At 32.6% G+C, this 20,015-nt stretch overlaps 1 protein-coding gene across 4 annotated transcripts in view; it reads left to right on the forward strand.

Moving 5' to 3' along the window:
• The window catches only part of 5-HT2A (5-hydroxytryptamine receptor 2A), an 809,891-nt gene that overhangs the window by 495,350 nt on the left and 294,526 nt on the right, over nucleotides 1–20,015 (forward strand). The window lies entirely within an intron of this gene.

The following is a 20,015-nucleotide window of genomic DNA, read 5'->3' on the forward strand; positions in this document are numbered from 1 at the left end:
ATAAGCGCTTATGTAGTGTAACAATGGTGAGTGAAATGATACTTTATGCTTTCGTTGTTTTTTTACCTCCGTTAGCCGTTAGGTATTGCTTCAGAGGATGAGATGAATGGTTTGTAGCGTGTGAAAAATGCCATGCATGACCGGGATTCGAACCCGAGACTTCCGGATGAAAAGCCGAGACACTACTACTCGCGCCACGGAGACCGGTGAATCTTAATGCTTGTATGTATGATCTGCTCGTTAATCAAATGTATGTAGTGCGTTATAGACTGTAAACTATGCGTTTCTGACTGCGAAATTGTGAGTGGTGTCGGAAACGAAAAGTCAGTCTTCTTACGCGGAATTGCGAAAGTTTTTTTTTTTTATTGTTGAATGAATTCACCACAGAAACTATATTATGAAAAGTCCCTTGCCTGACCGGGGTTTAAACCCGGGACCTCCGGATGAAAGACCGAGACGCTACGAACATAGGTATTAATGTGATCGTTTCGAATTTGTTTTATTCCTCGGTTAATTTTAATATGCTTAATTAGCAATGGATATAATTTTGGTAATTTTTATTTAAGATTACCTGAAATAATTATCATAATCAATGTTATTTCTGATTAAATTACTACATCGTCAGTTATATGTCTGCTTACGTATGTATAAAATTCCATATTCCAAATTATTTTTTTCACAAGTGTCTTTAAAAATATTTTATTATATATTTTTATTTTTTTGGAACAAGGTTCAAAGGTCGGTTCAGAAAATCAAGCGCAATTGTTATTCTAGGGAAAGAAGGAATACTTGGATGTATATGTGTAATACTAATATACAAATATATATTTATTTTTTGAAGAAAAACAGATATACTCAATAACAAAAACATTCCAATAAAAATTTTATATATATGTTCAAATGCTATTACAAAAGAAAATACGTTTATAAAAAGATTATACATATCTTTATTCGTCGCAAAAAGGAGAGAAAAAATATAATGCACTTAGGAAATTTTATTCATTTTTTTTTTATATTTCGCCCACTCGTATCTGAGATATATTTCACGCTGAACAATATATGAATATTTCTATTTATCTATTACGTAAAGAAATATAGTTTACCTATTCCAATAAAATATTATATCGAAGTTATTTTTGTATTAAAATCCTTTCCTTTGAATTTATTCTGATAGTTTAACTCGCTCAAGCATGTATAATATTTTTGTTTCCGTTAACAATCTGTATATTTTCGAGAATATTCAAGTTGTTTTGTTTGTTTTTTTAATGTATAATACTACTAAAAACTGTTAAAATACTAAGTACTATAAAATACTGTTAAATACTAGCATCTTCGTTGCTAGTATGCCTAGTATAGGCTTCGCTCGCGCTATATGCATATAGAACAACAAAAATTGTAAATAATTTTTTAGTAATTATGAGTGGCCTTTGTTCTTCGGGCTATCGCGATTCACAGCTTCCCTTCTCTTTTATTTTTTGCTGCAAATGGTATGATTAAAAATGTATTACTGCCTAGAATTATCTAAGAAGTATTTTGACGAAAGATATGTTTTCTAAATAAAATTTTTAATGAAATCAGAAGTATATTGATGTTTTTCAAGTAATACTTTGCCACCAGTACGGCAAAGTTCAGGAATTTCATCATTTCATTTTTACTTCCTTGTCCAAGTAAAGGAAGCACTGTGATCGTAAAACATTTCGGTTTTCATATTTCAACGGAAATATACATTTTGACCATCCCTGAATACATTTTGACCAGTTTTGGCGTGACGTCTGTATGTATCTCGCATAACTCAAAAACGATTAGCTGTAGGATGTTGAAATTTTGTATTAGGACTGTCATAACATCTTGTTGTGCTCCTCCTCTTTTGATTTCAATCGACTGAAGTGTCCAAAAAAGCCCAAAATTCAAAAAAGTAATTGGATTTTAATTTTTTCTTAACTGCAATAATAATTCCTCATCGAGAGCTTTTAAACGATATAAGCGGTACTTATTTTCATCGGTTTCAGAGCTAGAGCCAAATTAAATTTTAATTAATGAAATATTTGGAGCTTACAATAGGAAGGCATATCTGTTCAAATCCAACTTCATCTCCTTTTTTTGTTAACGTTATTTTAATTTAAATATATTATTAATAATTATTAACCTTTGATTGTAAAAAACAATTACGATAAATAATAATTCAATAACAATAAAAAAATAAAAAAAATATCAGAAGTCGTTAATGAAATAAAATATTTACTTTTCATTTAAAAATAAGTGTATATTTAATTTAATAGGCTTACAAGGAAGTTATGTAGTGTCCACATCAGATTTTTTTTGTATTACTATGATTACATATATTAATTACGTTACCTATTCAGATCTCAATTTCAGGGTAATAATCAAAAGCTGATTTGAGATACAACATATATCTCAAAGATTGAACGCGATTTTGAGCGTATACGTTGCTCAAGTCTTTGAGAACAACTGGCTGAGATTCAGGTTGCCTAAGATCATAAATTATTGCAGCCCTAGAAGTTCTTCTTCGTATCACTGACCTGACTGATCTAGGTATTATGAAAATATTGATACCAGGTTGAATGTCTTATCTATGGCGATTATGTCTATGGCTTACCTTTATGGAACGTCTTAGTTCAGATTGTAAAAATTTACAGAATGCTGTTTTGCTCACGTGAGTTCTCGTAGGTCGTAGCTCGATATCGAAAGGAAAAATCGAAAAAGGTAAAAGGGAAGAAACGGAAAATGGAGAAAAGATGAAAGGGAAAATGGGAAAAAGGGAAATAGAAGGGGAATATGGTGAAATGAAAAATGGGAAAAGGAAATAGGGGAAAGAGGAAAAGGGAATGTGGTAAAAGGGAGAAAGGGGGTAAAAGGAGAGACGATAAAAGGGAAAAAGCGAAATGTTAAATTTTGTGAAGTTCCGTAATGTTCATATTGTTATTGTTTTATCTAACTTTCAATTGTGTTCCTTTAATCTATCTTTAATCCTATAATCTATATCCTTTAATCTATATATGTATATATATATATATATATATATATATACTGAAATCTAGCAATAGAGAAGCATTGCCGGTTCTGCTAGTTATTTTAATATTTACTTTAGCTACATATATAAGTAACCAATACAAAAAAATAAATAAATAAAAATAAAGAAATAAAGTATCTATTTAGACTAAATGAAATAAAAGAAGATACGATGTTTTACGTGAACGCCGAAGTTTTTATTTTTCTTATAAAAACTTTTGGTTTTTCATTGTTTAAAAGTTTTAAAAGAGAAAAATTTTTTTTATTTATATTTTCACTGGAAGCGTTCTAAAAGTAATTCATTTGAGTTGAACTATTTTTTTACTTGCAAAAAAATAAATTTCATAATAATAATAATAATACTAATAATAATAATAACGCCGAGCTTCGTGGTGGAATGGTGAGTCTCAGCCTTTTATCCGAAGATCTTGGGTTCGAATCCCGGTCCCGATGACGCACGATGGTCAATTAAAATATTAAGTTTGGCAATCCTAAAAACAATATCGCAATGTCACAGAGGATTACAAGGTAAAAATACAATTATTTAAATATTTCACGTTTTTTAAGATTATTTCATCATGGGTTTTCAACATTTTTAATTTCATTTTTTAAATATTACGTTTTAAAGATTAGAAGGCCTGTGTCCAAGAGTGGAAGGTTTATAGGCTGATGATGAAAGTTAGTATACTTGAACTGGCGCAAATTATTTAATAATCCACACAATAATGTAGCCTTGCTGGAGTTAGAAATACATAGAAACATTCAAAAGCCGTTCTGAAGAAACATACCTACTGCAGCACGCCTGACGGCTTATAACGGTAAAAATAATCTAAGAACCTGCTCTGAGGTGTTACTTAAGTAATGCAAAAGACTGCACCTAATCGGTCCAGTAGGTTTTGAGGAATGGTAACACACACACACACACACACACACACACACAACCTCTTACCCCAAACGCATATACCGTCTGTGTTCTGTCGTGGTAAAAACAAATTTACACATAAAGACGTCTTTATAAAAAATGTCTTTATCATCAGAATCGCACTGTGTTTAAAATTACTAAAGAAAAAAAAAATTAGTAAAAAAACTGGTTTGTACACGGACCCATATGCTAGATATTTACCTAATAAAACATTTTTATAAAGATTACAAATTTAAAAATAGATAACTATCAAAATTTATAAAAAACTAAATTTTTTTTAAATTCTCAAGTTAGGACCCACGGGTCTTTTTTTTTAAATTCCCTTACCGTCTTTAAAAATAAATACAGTTGGATTTTCAATCTTGAAAATTAATGTTTAAAAAAAAATCTGATGTGGACAACACATAACTTCCTTGTACATCTATTAAATTACATTTACACATTTTTTTTTTTTTCATGAAAAGTACATAAGATTTTATTTCATTAATAACTTCTGATATTTTTTTCATAGTTATTATTGAATTATTATGTATCGTAAAACTTTTTTTACAATCAACGGTTAATAATTATTAAAAAAACCAATATATTTAAATTTTAAAAAAATAGTTAAAAAAAAGGAGAAGTCGTATTTGAACCGATGTGCCTTCCCCTTTTAAGATCCAAATATTTCATTAATTAAAATTTTATTTGGCTATAACTCTGGAACCGATGAAAAAAAGTACCACTTATGTATATCGCTGAAAATCTGTCAATGTTGGCTTATTACTGCAGTTAAGAAAAAGTCCAAAATCCAATTTTTTACAAAAAGTTTTGTCAGTTTACAAAAATTACAACTGTATTGTTATTCCTTGAGAACAGTTTGGTCAGCAGAGGACCAAAGATTTCACGTGGTCTGATGTATTCGGGTTCAAAATAGTCGCCAACCAATCTTAAAAATAGTGGTTATACTTGGTTTTATTGTTATTTTGTTGCTGTTTTGTTTCTGTTTGGTTACAGATTTTTTTTTTCCGTTGATTATGTTATGTTACGTTATTTATTGTTATGTTTTGTTAGTGATTTTTGTTGCGTTCTATGTTACCTTTCGGGTAGGTAGAGTGCAATTCCTTCGTTCTTAGAAAGTCATTCAGTCTTGTGTACATGTATTTTGTTTGGAATTTATGTTAGTAGTACACCGATGGGACTGTCGCTTGTGGCATTCGCATCGGTGGCATCCTGGCTGAGGCTTGACTGAAAGATGTCATTGCCAAGGTACTGAAAATGACCTCCGGTAAAGCCCATAAGGGCTAGGTACGGAGGGGGTAGCGTGGTGACCGCAACTGTCACATGGTGTGTGTCTTTCTTTATTGGGTCAGGATGGTTAACCGTACCAAGGACGAGTAAAAACGTATTTTTCCCGATTCTTAGCGTTACCCCGGCAATCATTACTAGGAGGTGATCGTACTTCGTTTCTCATTTTTAAAAAAAATTTTTATCTTGTATTTTTAGTCAAGTAACCGGAGGCAGGAGAAATTGACAGCTCTTCTCTTTTTTTCCCAGTTTAGCCTCCGGGAATTACCATTCAGCTATTACTTCAAAGGATGGATGAGGATGTGTAAATGAAGTGTAGTCTCAGTTCGACCATTCCTGTATTGTGTGGTTAATTGTAACCCGACCACCCAAGAACACCAGTATCCACGATCTAGTATTCAAATCTTTACTAGGACTTGAACGCTGGATCTCTCGACTTTCAAATCATCTGATTTGGGAGAAAATCGACCCCTAAAATTCTTTAACCCCACCCCATGGAGAATTTAATCTCAAAATTTTAACAACAAATAACCCCATATACATGATTCTTTGTACCAAATTTCAACAAAATCGGTCAATCTAATCAAAAGTTATTAAGTATCAGATATGTCATCGCACGTACATACATATAGTATATACGTAGGCTACGTACGAACACCTATCCCCACTTTTTTCTTGTTTTTTGGGGTTGCTAACTCATGAAACGTAAAGAAATGCAAAAAAAACTCATACCCCATTTTTTGACCGATTACTTTTATTCCTTCACGCAGCATAGCTCTAGAGTTATGATACCAGAAACGTAAAAGTCAAAATTTAATAATGACAAAAAGTTCCTCTCCTTTTGTGAGTTTTGTCCAGAATCTAATGTAATCAGTGTCTCTTATATAGAGATTTTTTGAGCTATTTTCATAAAGAAATTAAGTTAAAGCAGTTCGGAGATATTTATTTAAATGCAGATCAATATACTAGATCATGAATACCGGGTTTTTTTGGTGGTTGGGTTTCAACTAATTACACATCTCAGGAAAGATCAACCTGAGACTGAAAAAGACTATATACTTCATTTACATTCATACATATCATCTTTTTTTATCCTCTGAAGTAATACTGTATGCCGGTTCCGGAGGCTAAACGGAAAAAGAAAGAAACGTACGTACTCCTTACTCCATAAGAAAGGTACATACGTACATAATCCTTTCGGAAATTTCTTTATATTCTTTTGCGGTTTTTTTTTGGACTTAAGAGTTTTTCCAAAGTTCCCGTTACATAGAAATTTGGCCTATCGCTAAAAATTTTTTATAGCTATGCTACAAATATAATTTTTTTTCGGTTATATTTTTTATATTTCTAAAATCGTCTATTAAATTCGTTATTTAAAATTGATATCGATGATTTGATAAATTGATATTATCGATTATAAATAAAAATAATTAAGTTTTTAATGTTTAAAACCCCTATAACGTATCTATATAAATTAAAATGTAAATGTTCTTTGTTCAAAATTTTAAATCTCCAAAAGTACTTCAGTGATTGATTTTAAATTTTGACACAACGTTGCATTCGAATACGCGCGTTTTTTATATACCTACTATTTATATACCTAAGATATCACACCACTGACAGGTAAAAACATGCTTTTTTTTAAAAAACAGCGCTATCTGTTGGACGTAAAAGCAACACATGCTGTACTAAATATTTTACGATTATATTTCAATGTTTCCGATATGTGTGTCCGCTATAGACTAAAAAACTACGGGACCGATTTACGCGCAAGAAAAAAGGGAGAAAGGGAAAAATCGAAAAAGGTAAAAGGGAAGAAGGTGAAAAGGAAAAACGAGAAAAGGAGAAAAAAGAAAACGGGGAAGAGGAACGGAAAGAGAAATGTGGGACGGAATGGGAAAGGGGGAACGTGGTACAGGAAAAGGAGGAAATTGGGAAGGGAATATCGGGAAAGGGAAAGAGAATGTGGTAAAAATGAAAACGGGAAAAGGAAAATGAGAAAAAGGAAAAGGAAAGGTGAACGAAAAAATGGAGAAAGGGAAAGGAACATTTGTGAAGTTCCGTAATGTTCATTTTGTTAATGTTTTATAAAACTTTCAATTGTTTTCATATAATCTATATATATATATATATATATATATTCTCAAATATAGCAATAGCGAAGCATTGCCGGGTCTGATAGTTTTAAATAAAAATTTGTTAGTCGGGTAAATTGTACAATCCTTTTTCTGGCTTTAAATTTTTTTTTTCATAAAAATATTATTTATTTTTTGTTACATGAATTGACCTAACTAAAGATAAATTTTACAGAATCAATTTTGATGTCTTGCATGGTAGACGTATCTTAATACCGATAGTGGAATTGAGATATTGGTCTTTGTCCGCGGGTTCACAGACCTGTTTGAACAGGAATGAAAGGTTCCTTTACTAAACTGTACGGTCAGTATTGTTACAACTGCTGCTGAGCGAAGAAGGATTTAATTTTTATAATAAAAATTATATTTTAGAATAATTTTAAATTGTATATTTTTAATTATATATTTGATTTAATATGAATTTAGTAACTTTTTGGTTCATGTGAGATTAAATTTATTAATAATTTAGTTAATTATTTTTGAGGTTACGTTAACTTTTGTATCGGTGTATTTTTCATATGCACTATACAGTGAGTCGCAAAGGTTAGCGAGTTGAAATTTGATGTTTTTGATTAGTGTATTCGTTAGAAAAGTACGTGTTGAGCTCTGAAAATCAATGTATCGAGAGCATCGAAAATGAAAATTTGGTCTTCTTGCGTATAAGTGCGAAAATTTTTTTTTCATATCGCCACGTAAGCTTGAAGCTTGTGCGTGAGATACGGAAACGAAATTTTGTAACGTATGAAAAAAACCGTGCCTGACCGGGAGATTCGAATCCGGGACCTTCGGATTAAAGACCGAAATACTGCCACTCCGCCACGAAGATCGACATTTATTTGTATATAATTAATACTTAGGTAGACTGAAATACATGCATTGTAAAAGTATATCCTTAAAAAAATTCAGATATGATTTACAAAAAAAAATTCTTTTAAAAAATATTATACGTATAAATATAACTTGAAAAATCCCATAGTTTTCAAGTGTTAGCTTGCGAGAAATTACGTCGTGATTTCGAAGCGTAAAATAAAGCAATACTGAATTTTTATCTTAAAAATTGAATAAAATAGGTCCCAAAATTTTATCTGTATTTACTGAAAAAAAAATTCTAAAACAAAAAATCTGTTTTTAATTTTTTTGTCTATGTACGATTAATAATATATATATTTTCTCAAAATTAAATTCTCTATAAATTTTATGTATTTACTGGTAATTTAACAAATTTATTTTTTATCAAATCTAAAAAAAAAATACTGGGCGTTTTATTACATTAATTTTACTTTTCCGTCAAGATAGCGCAATAGCAGAGTTACATCTCTAAAAGGGAAAGCGTTGTAATCGATCCAGTTTGGGCATATGCGGTTTTCTCCGGATCTTGACTTTTTGACACCTAATAAATCCAAAAAACCGGATGGAAATTTTTCGTATGTTAATGTTTATATGTACATATGTGTGTTCGGTTTCGGCCTCTAAATCGCCTTATATCTTCAGAACTATTTGACCGATTTTCGCCAAACTTGATCAGATTACTTCTGTGTATGAGGATTGAGACATTAAAATTTCAACTTAAAAGGTGAAGGGGGTGAGGCTGTAGAGCAAGGTCACCCTCATATCTCGAGATTTCGCCTAATTAAGATCGTAATTTTCTTAGGCGCATTTATTATCGATTGAAAAATAACATTTGCAAAAATGTTTTTGCAAAATCGCACGTCTACCTCAAAAATGCTGTTGTAGTCGTCTGCTGTGTTGTGACAACACAGGTGAGCGGTAGAATTAAAAAAATGAATAAAAGTGAAAAAAGGTAACTCGATCGCTCGGTTGACTCGATACCTCGTGCGTAAAGCCTCGCGGCTACACCGGTCTGCTGACTGTACAAGAGAAATTTGTTCATTGTGAAACTTGTAAGTTGTGAAATTACATTAGGTTAGTTAGTGACGACCGTTGCCGCTAGTACCGCCACACCCACGCGAATGAAATACCGTATGCGCGCGCGCTTTAGTTAGAATCATTGAATTAAATAAATTAAAAAATATATTAAAATAAAATGTTAATTATTTTAAATTAAGTTGTGTCTGTAAGGCTTGCATCAAAAACAATCCATAGTTTTAGGACTTTCTTGGAACGCGGCTTTAGTCACGTGACGGCTTCATCTACTATTACAACTGTGTTAACACCTTTTTTTTGTATTTTATAATAATTTTTTCAGTAATTACTTGAGATAGAGTTATAGGACATGTTTTAGTACACTATTTTGGGTCATAAAACATAAAACCATTAAATCTACCCGTTAATTTAAGTTTCAATACTTCAATTTTATCTATTAGCTGAAAAAAGGACGAAATTTTTTGCAAAATTGGAGCGATTCTGGACCTGTATTTAAATAATGTTTTTTTTGTTGTTATTTTCACTTTTACGTGAAACATTCTACATATAATTAATATTAATGAGTTACGGTTGTTCTCATGTTTTGTGTGTGTTTGTGTGCGTGCGTGCGTGCGTGTGTGTGGGTTTGGGTGTGATGTGTATGCGCGTGCGAGTGTGTAGTCAAAGAACGATTTGCGTCCCCCACTTTGAAGACCATTGCTTTAGAGTTAAGCTGCAAGAAAAAAATCTGCTGTGGACACCACATAATATTTTTGTCCGCCTATTAAATTACATATATAAACTTTTTTTTTTTAAATAAAAAGAACAAAAGTTTATTTTTTTAATAACTTCTGATATTTTTTCATATTTTTTTTTTTTATTGTTATTGAATTATTTACTGTAAATTTGTTTTTTTGCTATCGGAGGTTAATAATTATTAATAAATCAATATATTTAAATTGAAAAATAAAGAAGATGAAGTCGGATTTAACCGATGTGCCTTCCTCTTGTAAGATCCAAATATTTCATTAATTAAAATTGTATTAGATTATAACTCTGGAACCGATGAAAATAAGTCCCACTTCTGATATATCGTATTCGAAAAATTAAAAAATCCAGTTTTTGGGAATTTTGGGCTTTTTTGGACACTTTTGGTTCAGTCGATTGCAATCAAAAGGTGAGGTGCACAACTAGATTTTACAACAGTCGTAAATCCAAAAGTGCAACATTCTACCGCTAATTGTTTTTTAATTATGCGAGATACATACATACATATGAACGTACAGACGTCACGCCGAAACTAGTCAAAATGGATTCAGGGATGGTTAAAATAGATATCGTGATTATATTTTTTATATTTACGGATAGTTGAAAGAATTTCCCGAGTTTGCCGATACAGTATATGAGTTTGCCGAGTCATGCACTTTGAATACAGGTCCGTATAGTGCAAGACAGTATGTTTCTTCTTTTTCTTCTTACGGACAAGGCTGAGATTTATACCTGTTTCGAACTCATGATGAGCTACTGGCATCTATTTCGTGGATTTCCAGTATCTCTCCTTCCACGTGGCTGATCATTTTGTACTTGTATGGGAATACATGTAACATATATATTTATTTTAATTTTTAAATAAAATAATAATAATTTTTAGCAGATATATTTTTGTGTAATTTTAAGTCGACCGTTTGTATTTTTAGTTTTCCTTTTTATACGGATCAATATACTTACCTTAGTTCCATGTTATGAACGCATCGGTGTTTATAAAATATGAGAAAAAATAAATACGTTCATGTAGACAACAAGAAGTATATTGTCTTAAACGTTCTGTTTTCTTTCTTTTTTAATAAATCACTTGTAATTAAGCAATAGTAAGATATTAATTTTTCTCATAAAATAGATGTAAGTAAGAAATTATATTATCACGCTAAAAGGTCATTACTAAAATGATTTGAAGAAAAAACGAAGAGTCATAATATTTCATTGTCGTTATTTTTAAAAAATCAATGTTTAAAAAAAATTATAAATTTCTTGATACCTTATATATCAAGTATAAACTTGAAAAAGATTTTAAAACATATTTAAACCGAGATATTACGAAAAAACAAAAAACATATATTTCAATTTTAATAAGTGGGGGTTTATTTATTTGAAAAAAAATTTTTTTTGGATTTTTATAAATGCACTGTACGTAACAGATTCGCTTTAATAAAATTTTCTCTAAAATTTGTCTCAAGAAAATCAAAATCGGTTTTTTCGTAATATCTCCCCACCTACTTAACAAATTTTGAAAAAAAAATTGATGCGACCGATGCTCCATTTTTAGAGAAATATTTGAGTCAAATTTGAAGAAAATCAGTTCGCTCAATCTTGAAATATAAGCCAAAACGCAATGAGACACTCATTCGTACTGTACAATTTTTTTTTTTTTTATGTAAACTAGCAATCTTGTTTTCACATTCTCTAAAACGTCATCTGTCAAGCGAGTTGATCGACCGCTACGGTTTCTGTCGCAAACACTACCTGTCTCTTGAAATCGGTTTGCTAGCCTAGAAATTGACACTTTTTCTGGAGGAGGAAAACCAACAAACTTAATTTGAAATGATTCTTTTACACTCGCGTACGATTGCGTAGCAGAATATTGTTCAAGAATGAAAACTCGTTGTTCTACGGTAAAAGACATTCTATTCGTAACACGACCGGAAACGACAAAAGTTTAAACAGCTCAAGGAGAATCAACTCACACTGCCGTATATCGGTTGAGTAGCTTAGCTCTACCGACTTCGTGTCACAAAACAAAATTCCCTTTCTTAGAAAAATATTACCAGACTTTAACAATCGGGTAACAGGACTAAAACAATAACCTGTAGTTCGACCCTAAAATGTAATAATGATTCGTAAAAAAATCCGATACTCCATTTTTGACATTATCACCATACTTTCTCCTTTAATATAATTATACTAGTTCCCCGTCGGAGTTTCGCCCACATTTCACTTGCGTTTTCCGTAGCGGTCAATCTTTTTATTTGATGTTTTTTTAGTCAAGTACGCGGATACTGGTACAGTCAGTCACATATACAATAACGCTGACAGTGGCTGTGTTGGTTAACCTACAGCGCCGTATACCTTCGAACTTGCTAAAAAAAACACCCAAAAATGATTTTTAAATATTTATCTGAAGAATATTCACGTTTCATATCCTTCAAACCCCAAAACCACCGTCAGTTCAAAAGTTTATATATATATTTCACTTTCTTTTGGGCAAGGTAACTGCCATAATTTTCCGCCAATCACTTTGAAATTGAAACGTAAAATATAACGATCCAAAATCTTGGTTAATGATGAAAATCGGACCAAGGGTGGAAATAGGAGGGCTTTATCTAAAAAAGAAAATATCGCTACAACTTTCCTATTATGTAAAATATCGAATTCGTTTAAAGTTCCTACAATTCTTTGGATAAGGGCCTAAAATTTTAAAACGTAATTTTTTTGTATATCACCAACCATTAGCATAGAAGGTGGAAAAATGGGGTTTCGAAGACAAAAAATCATACCTTCCTTAACAGGCACAGTATCGAAAGGGGTTTAAAATGGGTGTTAATTCTGTAAACATTACCTAAAACTTTTGTGTGAAACAATTTTTGATATGATCAACTTACGGCAAGGGATGACCATAATTTTGCGGGAATTGTGAGAATATGGGGCTTGTCGTATGCTAAACATGCAACCATTGTCGTTTTGAGTAAATCTTTGTCTTGTAAATCTTTGAGTAAATCATTGTCGTCTTGAGTAAATCTTAAGTAAAGTTTTTCTTAACTTGAGTTGGAAATATTGTTTGTCCCCTATTTAGCACCGGTGAAATCTACCTCCGCCTTCCGGCGTGCTGAAAGGGATTTTTTTTGGAATATGTTATATAATTATGTTATAGTAATCTGTTGGGAAAGTTAAGCAATATATTCTGAATTTTGAAATACGAGCATTTATTTATATTATTGTATAGTTTTTATTTGTTTCACTTTCTCTCGTGTTATTTTACGACCCTGCGTGCTTTGGTAGGTTTGTAGTAATTAATAGGATTTTAATTTTTCCGTTTATCGTTTTGTTTTAAATTTGGTTACAACGTGAGAATATAATTTTCTATCTTTTTTAATATTTTCCTTCTCTGTAATTATTTGTTGTTTTTCAACAACTTTTATTTTTGAAATTTTCATACTTATCCTCTAATTATATATTGCGCTATATAGTTACTTGCGTTTCCGGTAGCGGTCAATCTTTTTATTTTAAGTTTTTTAGTCAAGTAACCGGATGCAGGTTCAGCCAGTCACATATACAGTAACGGTGGTAGTGGTTGTATTGGTTGAGCTACAGTGCCGTGTACCCCTTAAAAAAATCGAACTTCAAAAAAACCCAAAAATGGTTTTTAAATATTTATCTGAACAATATTTTCAAGGGCAAATCTACTGAATATCTCTTTAAGTACGTTAGGGATTGGGAAAATTTACAATTATTGTTCAACATTTTTTTCTCCTCCCCCTTTCAAGGTGGAATTTCAAAAATCTAAAAATTAGTTTATTCACATGCAATTTATGCTCACCAAAAATCGGTTGATTTCTTCATTTTTTACCGAGAAATTAAAAAAATTGCAGGGTGTCAAAGAAGATTTAAAAATCCATTTCAACCCTTAAACTTGGAATTTCCAAAAAAAACCTTTTCTAAGTGTACAGTTACACCGTAAGAAGAACATATATACAAGTTTTCATCGATTAATCTTCAGTAGTTTTTGGTTGGCGTTGATAATGAATCGCTCAGGATATGTTGTCTTCGATTTCAATACGACTTTTATTGTAAATATCTCTATTGAAAAATATATTGGGAGCTCTCACTGTAAGAAAGTAGCATGAGAATTTAGCAGCCCGAATGAGTACTGCAGCACCGTAACGGTTTATTTATTATTTACACGTTTTAAAAAATAATTTTTCAATTTTAGATAACATTTCCGAATAACCGTGATCTGTTTGATGCACGCATAAGTTAGCTTTCAACCTACTAACAAATCCCCGTTTGAATTTTGAAAATCGTACGATTGTTTGCAGAGATAAACCTAGGTTTAGTAATTCTTTCTTCATTTGTTGTAGGTTGTTCTTTTCTTCCCAGAGTTTAATGAATATATATTTTTTTTATCTAGTCTGGTCAACCGTTCTGTACAGATGACCCAGTAATCTCAGATATCGCTTTTTCGATATCCTCTACTTTTTAATCAATTTCTCAGTTGATTTTCAATCTGTATCCTTCTGCTGTATTCTTGGGACCTAGAATTTCTTTCAGTATTCTTCTCTCTGATTTTGTTAACTATTTCATGTCAGTTTTTTATAACGTTTTACAGCAGAATACCACAGGTCTCAACGCTGTAGTGTAATCTTTCAGTTCGGCCCTGGTTTTTGTAGATTATTTTTATTGTAGATTCCTTTTATTAGGAAACGTAATTTATCTAATCTGTTTCTTATTTCTTCCATTACCGCTGAATCTGTACTGTTGTGTTTGATATTTACCGGTTATTGTAACCCGTAAATATTTTTAACCAACCCACCGGGTTGGTCTAATGGTGAACTCGTCATCGCAAATCAGCTGATTTCGAAGTCGAAAGTTCTAAGGTTCAAATCCTAGTAAAGGCGGTTACTTTTATACGAATTTGAATTCTAGATCTTGGATACAGGTATTCTTTGGTGGTATGGTTTCAATTATAACACTGCACAGGAATACACGTCATTTACTTTCATAGATATTATTTTCATTTATCCTGTGAAGTAATACCTTATGTTGGTTCCGGAGGCTAAGCAGAAAAAAGAAAGGGATATTTAAAACTGGACAACGGTTTTTGATTTTAGTTTTCTGTACTAATTTTCTTTTTGGGGTAGTTTTTAATGCCGGGCAACATTTTTGATTTTTCAAAGGATATCTGTAGGCTTGAGATCCTATACCTGTTGAATCGTTCTTCATCTGTTTCTGCTTGCAACGCCAGGTGAGCTGCAAAAGCCAGACGTCTGACTTGAGATCCTGTTTTTTTTTGTCCGTATCTTTATTCCTTTTTTCCCCAGAAGATTCTTTTATATTTTGTCCAGGAAGAAGATGAAAAGCTGGAAAAATTGTCTGTCTCTTTGACTTAATCCTGTTTTAATTTCGAAGGAAACGCATAAATTTCCTGTGAATTTAACTTTCTATATTATTTTTGTGAGTTTGGTTGTTTTGTTATCTATTTCATATTTTTTTATCGTTGTAGCAATGTTTCCCTGTCTATTTTTTGCAAGTTTTCTGGTTCAAGTTTTTTATTTGTTCATTATCTGTTTCTTCTGTAAGAATTACAACAAAAGAAAAAACTAACACGTATTCGTATTATTAAAATTCTTTTTTGGTGGTGGGGGTGTATTATGATGAAATTTTATTGTAATATTATTACTAAAAGTGTGTTATTTAAACTTTTCATAATCTTAAAAAGTTTAAATAAACCAAAAAAATGTTTTCAGAAAAAGTATCCGTATTTTTACATTTTCATCGGTTTCTCCACCCACAATATTATCCATGAATTGTTTTTTTTTGTGTGGAGGGGTTGTGAGGAGATCGCTTGCACTACTACTAGCCTAGTAAAACATTAAAAAAAATCTGATGTGAACACCACATGACTTCATTGTACGCCTATTAAATTACATATACAATTTTTTAAAAGTACGTGAAATTTTATTTTACTAATAACTTCTGGTTTTTTTTCATATATTTCTTTTTTATTGTTATTATTGAATTATTTATAGTATAAATATTTTTACAATCGGAGGTTAATTACTAATATATCAATATATTTAAATTAAAAAAAAAGTTAAAAAAATGAAATGACGTCGAATTCGAACCGATGTGCCTTCTCCTTGTAAGATCAAAATATTTTATTAATGAAAGTTTTATTTGGTTATAACTCTGGAACGAATGAAAATAAGTGCCACTTATGATATATTGTTGAAAAGCTCTCAATGAGGGCAGATTACTGCAGCTAAGAAAAACTCCAATATTCCACTTTTTTGGGGATTTTGGGGTTTTTTAGACAATTTTGGTCCAGTTAATTGCATTTAAAAGGGGAGTGCACAACTAGATGTTACAACAGTCCTAAATCCAAAATTTCAACGTTCTACGGCTAATCGTTTTTCAGTTATGTGAGATACTTACGTGCGTACAGACGTCACGCCGAAACTAGTCGAAATGGATTCAGGAATGGTCAAAAAGGATATTTCCGTTGAATTCTAGAAACCGAAATTGTTTGCAATTACAATAGATCCTTGTAAAAAATCGGTTAAAAATACCCAATAATAAAAGGAGGGCTTTTTTTTGTGAAGAAGAAATTCTGGGGCAAATGTTTTTTTTTAATTAGTCAGATAACCATGCATGCATGAAATGAACGTGATTTAAAGTGTATAAAGAGAGTAATAATAAAACCGCAAAATTTTATACAAGGCGTATATATATATATGATACGGTAAATTTGATTAATCCGGTGATTCTGAATAATTACCGATTAATATGTATAATCGCCTCCAATATTGGAAAAAATTTAATAAATATTACCAATTTATTAAATTACCGGTCATTTTACACATTCTCCACATTATCATATTTTACATATTAAAATAACAACACGACTATAAGCAGTAATTACTTCCGGAACTCTCGGTAGGCATTGCTTCAGAGGATGAGATGAATGATCTGTAGCGTTTGTGGAAATGCCATGCCTGACCGGGATACGAACCCGGGACGTCGGGATGAACGGCCGAGACGCTACCACTCGCGCCACGCAGGCCGACGAAATTATTACTTAAATAATCAAAATATTACTGTTAATTTGTCGAGGTTAGAGATCGTAATTTTTGTACGGTTAGATGATTATATTGATTATGTGTACTGAGGAATCGTACGTTTATCAACGTAATCTACTCTCGTTTCACTCGATAACGACGTTTAATTCATGTTAAATATACAAATTATATATATTACGAGCAGTTACATTTATTATGTAACGGTAATTATGCATAAATACCGGATTGTATATATAAATGTATAAGGAAACCCCAGTTTAAGTGAACCGTATTCTCTCGTACCACAAAACGTAAAGGCAATTCATTTTTATCTCCCACTCTTACCATGCGACCGGATATAATGCCGAAATTTTCTTCGAAAAGTCGGTAAAAAATCTGATTGTGCAAACTCGAGAAAGGTAGATGAGACCAACACTTTTGAATAGCTTCCTGTATCTTTTAAGCGGTATAGAGACTGAATGGAAATTTTCCAGATTTTCGTATATACGTGTTATTTGGTGTCGCATTTCTTATATCTTCAGAACTACTGGGCCGATTTTGACTAAACTTGTTCAGATTACTATTATATATGATGCCATTAAATTTTGAACTTAAAAGGTTTGTAGACCAAGGTCACCCTCAGTATCTCGAGATTTCGCCTAATAAGATCACATTTTTCTTAGGCACATTTGTTTAAAATTAAAAAATAATTGCAATAAAGTTTTGCAAAATCGCACCCTCACCCCGTAAATGATCTAAATAAACTTGCAGGTAAGTGAGTATACTGCCAATAGTACCTCCTCTCTCTGAATTTGTAAAACTTAAAAGCACTGACGTCCAGCTTTTATAGTCGTCTGCTATGTTGTGACGTCACAGGTGAGCGGTAGAATTAAATAAATGAATAATATTTAAAGCGTAAAAAACTATTTAAAGTGGCCGCTAGTACCGCCACAACCGCGCAAATGAAATGCGATATGCGCGCAGGCTTAGTTACAATCGTTGAATTATATAAACGAAAAAACATTATATTTAAATAAAATGATAAATATTTTAAATTATGTTCTGTGTGTAAGCCGTGCATCAGAAAACAATACAGTCCTACAACTCTATTGTCAGCTTTTTCCTGGTGAGTGAACTTGTATGTTTCCATGCCGTACTCTGATGTTTGGATTTCGGCTCAAAATGATGAATTCAAGTTTTATTATACATTTTTAACTTCTTTTTTTTATTTTTTGTTTTCCGTAGGGTGAGGAAATAGCTTTGCCAGCCGTCGCCAGGCCGGCTATCGCGGCAAGTGCAAGGCTCTAAGCCGCTAAAACCCCTCCTCCTCTAATTACGCAAGGGCCGGACCTAATCTGTATGGTATGCACACAGTCCTGCTCGATCACCCTGGCGCTCTTATTGCCGCCTTGGGATAGCCCAGGAAGCGTCCTCGACGAGCCATTGACGGATAACGACTCCGGAGCAGCTGACCGATCACAGCCATCCGGCAACGGCTATTCTGCCCCGGATTGACTACCTCCTTCCGGCTTCCTTCTTCGGTCTTTGATCTAACTATGGTAGTTACCGCAGTCGTTATATTGCTCCACCAGGAAACCCTGTCTTAACATTATGCCGATGATGTTATCTGCATTTACTGAATCTTGTTCCAGTATATCGGCCTCGAGGCCGATATACTGGAACTCTCCATCTTATGCACGAGAATATTAAATGATCAGCGGTGTCCTGATCACCATAGTCATGGCAGGTCCCTGAATCGCTCCTGTTCATTCTACGTAAACAGTCTCGAAAGCATCCGTGTCCTGAGAGGAACTGGGTGAGCTCGTGACTGGTGTACCCATGCTTCCTCTCCAATCAGCTCCTCACATCGCAGATGAGCCTTTGTGTCCATTTTCCTGTAGCTGCCTCTTTCCATCTGTTGCTTCAGGCTCTGAACATCGCATCAACAGACGCTTTCATTCCACATCCAATTGCGATCGAATGTCTAATTTTCGTCAGCACATCTATTGGGAGCGTCTTGGATATTACTACGGCTGATCTTTAATTTGTCTAAAAATGCATAACTTTCCGGTAAATCAGTTAAGTTCCGTAAAAGAAATATATATATATATATCATTTTGTAAATTTATGTGGTTTTGAGACGACGTCCGGAACTAACCTCGAACACGTTTAGCGGTAGTTTACTTCATTATGGATCAATGGAAGGAATTGTGCCTTACTCGTACAACAAATTTCATCATTTTCCCAATTTTTTATTCGTCTATACTTGCGAATAATATCATTAATACGATTTTGCAAAGCATCAATCGAAACATCCACCGGCCTTCCGCTACGATAAAAATTGGAGATAGTTGTTCTTTCTTTTTCTATTTTGCCTCCGGAATCACCGTAAGATATTACTGAAAATAATGAATGAGGGTGATATGTATTAACGTAAATAAAGTCTATTCTTGTAGGTCGACCATTCCTGAGACGTGTAGTTAATTGAAACCCAACCACCGAAAAACACCAGTATCCACGATCTAGTTTTCAAATCCGTATAAAAGTAATTGCCTTTACCAGGATTTGAACCTTAGAACTCTCGACTTCGAAATCAGCTAATTTGCGATGTTGAGCATTCAATTACTACCAGTCCAGTGGGCGGTAACAGTGGTTCTGCTCGACTTAAAGTGTACGATGCACTTATGAAAGTTTATAGTTTTATCATAACATACACGAATGAATTTTTGAATTTCGGCCGGTTATTCACCCTCAGAAAATATGTTTTTTTATTAGATTAACTGTTATGATCATCAGCTTAAATGGAAATTTATAGCTTATAAAAAATCCTATGCCTAACCGGGATTCGAACAAAGAACCTCCGTATGAAAGGCCGAGACGCTACCACTCCGCCACGCAGTTCGACGTAAATATTTTATCATAGCATGTTGTCCTTCCACATTGTATGCG

Source organism: Lycorma delicatula, chromosome 12 (genome assembly GCF_047948215.1).
Source record: "Lycorma delicatula isolate Av1 chromosome 12, ASM4794821v1, whole genome shotgun sequence".
NCBI lineage: Eukaryota > Metazoa > Arthropoda > Insecta > Hemiptera > Fulgoridae > Lycorma > Lycorma delicatula.